Here is a 7,293-nt window from a genome sequence, read left to right as displayed (position 1 = left end):
AATGGGGACCCTAGGCCTAATAACTCTGTACTTAGCCCCAAACTCACTCTAGAAAGGATCCACAAGGAATAAAACATTCAGTCTGTGCCCTCAGACAGCCTGCAACCTACCTGGGAGTCAAGACTTCTTTGCACCAAAAATTTAGGACTGGAATACCTCATTTTAACTGGACTTGCAGTGGAAACAAAACTTATGTATAAATTAATTGTCTAATTGGCTTACATTTTCTATAAAGTGTTCAAATTCTGTTTATTTGGATTATTTTCATTGGAAAGCCTTCTAAATGTATTATAAATTTGTCTTATTCAATGGAATATTCTGGGCATAATTTAACCTTTTCCTGATGACTTGGGGTCATCAATATGAATATCCTTTATTGTGCCTCATCTGCTTTTGCATTATTGTGAATTCTCTTTCTTTCCACATCTGGCTGTCAGCTGTCACTGTTCACCCACAGTTAATGAGCCTGTCTCTTCCTACCCCCTCAGCTCTCGGCTAATCACTGATAATAACAGCAAAAACTGCATTGATCCCCTGCTACATGCCAGGCCCTGTGCTAAGTGCTTTGCATGGATTAATTAAATTCTCAGAACAACCCTTGAAACAGGTACAATTATTATCCCCAAATTGCAGATGGGGTAACCAAGGCCCAGAAGGGTCAAGTAATTTGCCTAAAATTACACAGCAAACATGTAGCAGAACTAGGATTTGGACCTTGATCTGCTGGTCTCAAGATTTCAGGTTCTTTACTGCCACATAAGTGTCTTTCAAACCTTTTTGTCAGTGAGACACAATCTGAAATATATTTTTATCACCATACAGTATACACACACATATAAAGCTGAGTTAAAACTTCCAAACAATGTGTTTATCACATGTAACACAGATACTCTATTCTATTCCATCATCATCGTCATTATCATCATCATTACTAATGTTAGTGGTGACCCACGAAAATGATTTCCCAGCCCATCGGTGGGTCACAACCCATGATTTGAAAAACCTTCCAGCACATTTTATGGCTAATCTGCAATGGGTAAAGGGTTACCACTATCCATGACACATTGTTATGAACTAGAAAAAGACCCCCCTTCCTCAAGTTGCTTAATTCCATCTGTCAAAAAATTGTCATAACGTGCTGACTTGGTTAGAATAAGACACTACTGAGATATGCCAGAAAATGATTTAAAATAAATAAGTAAATCTTGATGTCAACATTATGAATGGTGCTCCCAATAAAAAATGATGTTGTGGGCACCCTATGCACAGCTGTACATATTTGCCCTCGAGAACAGAGAAACCAGATGACAAAATAAGTTAGGGAGTATTTTTTAAACGGGTAAATTGTCTCAGAGTATCTGATAGCTCTTTTGCCTTTTGGGGGCCTTTCTGCTCACTTCCCAATTAGGGTGTCCAGATAAAATGCATGACACCCTTTTTAATTGAAATTTCAGATATACAACAAATAATTTTTAGTGTAAGTATGCCCCACACAATATTTGGGATATACTCATACGAAAAAACTTATTGTATATTTCAAAATTGCTGAAAGAGTGGATTTTACATGTTTTCATCACACACAAAAAAAACGGTAAGTATGTGAGGTGGTGGATATGTTAGTTAGCTTGATGTCATCATTCTACAATGTATACATACATCAAAATATCACTTTGTACCCTATAAATAAACACAATTATTATTTGTCAATTGACAAATAAAAGTTAAAAATAAAAAGCCTTTTAAAAATATTTGTTTATCTCCAATTTAAACTTAACTGGACAGCCTATATTTTTATTTGCTAAGTCTGGCAAACCTATTCTCAGCACACAGCTGGACTGATGTAGGTCTTGCTGCTACATCTCAGTAATCTGGAGCAGTTATCAAATGACACAGGGGTTAAGTGTGGCATGGTTCAAGACTAAGCAGGTGAATCCTGAGAGGAAAAGGCGGGAGTTGAATTGGTGGAGGACATCAGTTAAGAAAGCACATGCGAGCATCGGAGGCTAGAGTGCTCAGGGGAGGCTCCCCAGAGGGGACAGGCTCAGAAGAAGGGAGAGGATGGAGAAAAAAATCAAGAGCTGTTTGTTTCATGAGAAAAAACTGAAGCTGAGATGGACTAGAAAGTGTATATCATGCTCAAAGGAAGATGATTTTGATTAGAGCAGGGGCTTGATCAGTTTAAAGATCATTTAGAGAGAGGCATGTGAGGGGAGGAAGGGGTACCTTTGACAGCATTTCTGTAAAATGTACAGAGACGATTAGACCATTACAGGAAAATCATGATAGTATTGAGTTTATACTAAATACCGGGCACTGTAGCAAGCCTTTTACATACATCATCTAGATTGATTTTCACAATGAAACTATAAGACAGACACCATTATCATCCTCATTTTATAGCTGAAGAAACTGAGGCTCAGAGTGGATGTTAAATAACATGCCCAGGGTCACATAGTTTGTAAATGACACAGCTGGGATTTGAACCTAGATGTTTCAGACTTTGGTGCCTACACTCTTCACCACCACATTATGCTGCTCAAAGTTTTTTTTGTTTTTGTTTTTTTTTAAAGTGGAAAAAAATAAGGAATGTTGTGTAACACAGTTTCTGAGGTGTTCAAAGTACTGTCATGTTAGGGAGAGGGAGTCTGATGCTGGTAGCAACTCTTAAATTAACAAGGTGTCCTTTAACCCTATTTCCTTGCTACTTTGTCAAGGCAAAAAGCAAAATACATTGTACTGAAGTGACATGTCTATGGCATCCCTAAGGGTAAGTATCATATTTTTTGGCCCTCTTTCTCTTTCCAAAAACTAGAACCTGATCAGAAAAGAAGAAACCCTGACAAGAAAAGAAGAAGAGGAACCCAAAAGTGTTGCTCCTAATCGGTGATGCTGCACCCACAAGTTTACATTCCCATAGTAAATAGAGTAAATATTCGGGTATCACAGGAGCCGTTCTCTTGCTGAGCATTGTTTCTGTGACAGAAACAATGAAAATCCCTGGAAAGCCAAAACACCAGTTGTGTTCCTTTAGACTCTTCTTATTGCTAACTGTGCTACCCATCTGTAATCTGTTTAATCTGAAACTTGTTACCATGTTAACAGATAACACAGCTTTAATTTATTTGCCAACACACTTGGCTTCAAAAACCTTATTACTATTTATTTACATATGATTGTTAAGACACAATACCTGCACTTTGCCATAGGAGCATTAGCCACAAATGCATCTATGTTATCAAAGTTTGAGGACTGGTTGCTGCTGTGATTATTTGTTGTCAGTTCCTTTTCTCCCATCCATCCACACTCATCAAACCAGCTGAGCTAGGCTACGTGAAGCCAGGCAAGAGCTGAGGGGCTCTGTATGATGTGCTAGTATGCCAGATATCTGCGAGAAAAAAAGAAAGAAAACACCCTATTTGAAGTATTTGCCAATTTCTATGGTGTCAATACGCCCACCATGGCCAACTTTAAGCTACCAATGTGACCTCACTAAATGTGAAGTTGGGAAAAGATACTAACAATAGCTTTCTGGAGCCAGCACAAGCCAAGCAGGCTCTAGCAAACACGCTGTCCGTACAGCGAATCAGAAAGGAGTGGGTTCCGTCTATAGGGGAGAGGTTCAACAAATGACAGTTTATCCACACAATAGGCTACTAAGCACTTATTTAAAATGCTTATGTGGATCTATATTTATTTATTTATAAATTTCCTTTTTTTAAAATAAGTAGGTCTATATTTATGGACATGGGGAATATCTTCAACATACTATTATTAAGATTTTCTTAAAGTCACCAGTCAATATTAGTATGATCTCATTGTAATTTTTTAAAAGATTTATATACTCACAAACATAGAAAAAATTACTTAAGCTATATATATCAATATATTTACAGTAGCTATCTGGGAGTGGCAGAATTACATGCAAATTTTACTTTCCCCTTTTTATTTTTTCTATGTCACAATTTGTTTACCACAGGCACATATTACTTCTGATTCATGTACATGTGTATACATGTATGCATGTATATATTTTTTAAAAAACAGGAATTCAGAACCCTTATTATTTCATGAGTCCTCTTCCATTTCTTTATCCCCCTTCTCCAAGTAGAAGTGGTGGCAGGACACAAGCAGACCAGGAGAACAACCGCCACAGGTCTTCACTTTCCTGAATGCCACTCAGGTAAGGAGGTCACTTGTCCAATACTACAGAACAAATGAGTGGCAGTACCCTGGCCATGGAATTCTCAAAGCTGGCTGCTTAGGTCAGGTCTCCCTAGAGCCGCTACCTCATTGACAGCACCACACCAGGTTATTCTAACTTAGCCCTTTAAAATGAGGAATGATAGGGGCAAATTAATTTGAGGGATTTGCTACCAGGTGGATTTAAGTTCTGCAATCTAAATTGTAGCACTCACATCAGTTCCTTACCAGTGTCTTCTGAGAAATATGGGTCTCACTCCTCTATTTAGTTTTTTAGGTTAAGTGGCCAATACTATTGTTCTTCAATTACACCATGATTTAAATAAACTTGTAAGCTAATTCATGGTGTAATTGAAAGGCAATAGTGTTTGCCAGTTAGCCTGCGAAACTAACCATCATAAATAATATCGCTTCTATGGGAAAACATGCCCCAGGTTTCCAACTGACTTACATACTAACGTCTGGAACATGACATGATTCATTTGTAAATTGGGGGCTGCCTATTGGGGACCAGGTGGTCTGACCTAAACAGATCAGAGCCTTATGCTTCTCATATGGAAATGTCTTTACAGATGTGCTATTGTGATCGATGCATAATTTTAAAGCATTTGGGAAATGTTAATTATTGATCCTTGCTTGCCTGACCGAAGAAAGGTCTACAAAATGCCACACGAATTCAGTTTGCTCTACAAATTACATTACCAAATAATTGCGCTGGTTGTCTTTTTTCTCTGACTTGCTGTTTTCAAGCAGTTTAGTTGTAGTTTCAGGTTTATTCAAGAAGAGCTCGGATAAAATTGGAGATAAATTGTTATCACTCAGAACACATACATAAAGAAAGCAATTGCATTTAAAGAGAAAGGCAGCTTCCTCTTTCTCAAGCAACAGAAGTGACTGGGTGGGATATCATAGTTTGCTAGCTATAATTCACCTTTCTGCAATGCCATTTTTTGCACCTGGTACTATACCTCCCATCCTCAGCTTTCTAGAGATTCCTTCGAAAACCATTTTTTTGGGATGCTTCCCCAGGAATAATAATAAATCACAAACTGCTTTGTTTTGGTCAGGAAGGATTGTTACTCTAATTTATGTTTCAAATTTGTGCCTTTAGGTGTGAAAGCTCTCTAACCAGAAAGATTATGTAATTGATTTCAAGACCTTCAGTGGGCATGCTTCTGTTCTTGGTAAATAAATGATGGCTATACTCTGTAAGAGACCCTATAAAATTTGTTTCTAGCCATAAGAGGAGACCGTCAGGACCCAAACTAAGTCTTGAGACAGTAAAATGCTGCACAGTATGAAACCAAGACTTTTAGCCTGGGAATCAAAAGGCTTAGGGTCCAGTTTTGCCTTTGTAACTAACTAGCTATATTTTCTATAGCAAATCCCTTCCCTTCTCTGAGCCTCAATCTTCTCATCAAGAAAATTGGTGGGATCTCAAATTGAGGTCAGGAGGAAAGGCAGGAGCCAGCACACCTTGGAGGTAATCTAATGGAGGGCCATCTGGTTAAGCAAGATTATCCATCAAGGGGCTCATCTTCCCACCTGAGGGCAGGCCATCAGCTTTGCTGTTGCCGGAGCAGTCATCAAAAGTTCACAATTCCTTTTTATCCTAGATCAGGTGACAAAAGGGGCAGCTGGGAAAGTGCAGCCAGCTCTTCCTTGAAGGGAGGGAAGCCCAGAGGGAGGGTGCTAACACTCTGAACTCAGAGGTAAAGTAGAAAACAAGAAAGATCACTGTCCCCATTTTGCAACAGACAGAAATTCTGGTCATTTCTGAATTGGAGCAGGGATGGGTGGAAATGGAATCCTTTATACTATTTTTCTTCTCATTTCAGGTTGTGTTGGAACAGATTTAATCTCTGGATTATTTCCAAGTCTCTGAAAGGATGATTCTGTGATAATTCTGTTTTACCTGTCTCCCTGACCAAGTGATGTTCTTTGAGGGCAAGAGTCAAGCACAGAGATGCCCTAAAAGGATTTGCTAAATAAATTACTGAGTAGCACAGGTCCCAGCAAAATTTTAAAAACCCAATCTTAATAGAATATAAATTGGCACAAAAAAATAACAAATTACATTAAATCTTTTCTGGAATGAGTTAGAGAATAAAATAATGAAATTGATGAAATTGATTTCTTTCCAATAGTTTCTCGATTCTTAAAATGCAATGTCCCTAAACTGATGTTACCCTGTGAGTGAGTTCTAGAAACTCAAAGCCTATCTTTCCCCCAATAATCCATATCACAGATATATACATAACCTGTGAAAGCATGGCTCATATTTTAAGTTGAGATATTCCTTTATAAAGTTAGTCATTTATGACAGGAATTCAGCAGGGTGAGTAACACTTAGACCTGAGTTAGACCCAAGTTAGAGCCTAGAATTTGCCAGAGTCCAACAGGAAGTCAGGAGCTGACCATAGTGCCTGGTCCGTATTAGACCTTCAACAAATAGCAATTGCTGCTGTTGTTGCTCTCATTTCAGAAAATAATCCTGAAATCTTCTTTACATTAAAAGCATTTCAAGGAGCACTATAAATGGTTTTGATCCTGGCTGAGGCAGTGGAGTATTTTGGACTAATCATCTTTTCATATCTGTAGCTTTTTCTAATAGCAGCAAAAGAAATTCAAACATATGCCTGGTGAACTCTTGCAGTTCTTTCTAATTGCCACCTGGCTCTGCCACAGCTGGAGGACACACTGTTCCAAGATTCCCTCTGCTAGTGTGTGGTTAATCACAATGTGGAATCATCAAACTCAGAGAACAAATAAAGGAATATACTTTTTATGCAGAATTCTGACATTATTTATAAAATAGACTAATAGAGATTCTTCTGAAACATACTCCTTTCCAGTTGGTTGCCCATTATTAACAGGCTTATTTCAATTGAGTTGTGTGCTAACAATGATTGCTATTTGATGTGATGGCTTCATGTCATGGAGAAATAGGAGTTATTTACTAGGGTTGCCAGATATAGCAAATAAAAATATAGGATGCCCTGTTAAACCTGAGTTACAGATGAACAACACTTTTTTTTAGTGTAAGTGGGTCCCAAATATTGCATGCAGCAAAGTTACACTAAAAAAAATCAT

The sequence above is a fragment of the Microcebus murinus genome, chromosome X (genome assembly GCF_040939455.1).
Source record: "Microcebus murinus isolate Inina chromosome X, M.murinus_Inina_mat1.0, whole genome shotgun sequence".
NCBI lineage: Eukaryota > Metazoa > Chordata > Mammalia > Primates > Cheirogaleidae > Microcebus > Microcebus murinus.
The sequence above is the reverse complement of the archived record's forward strand: the minus strand, read 5'-3'. Positions refer to the sequence as shown.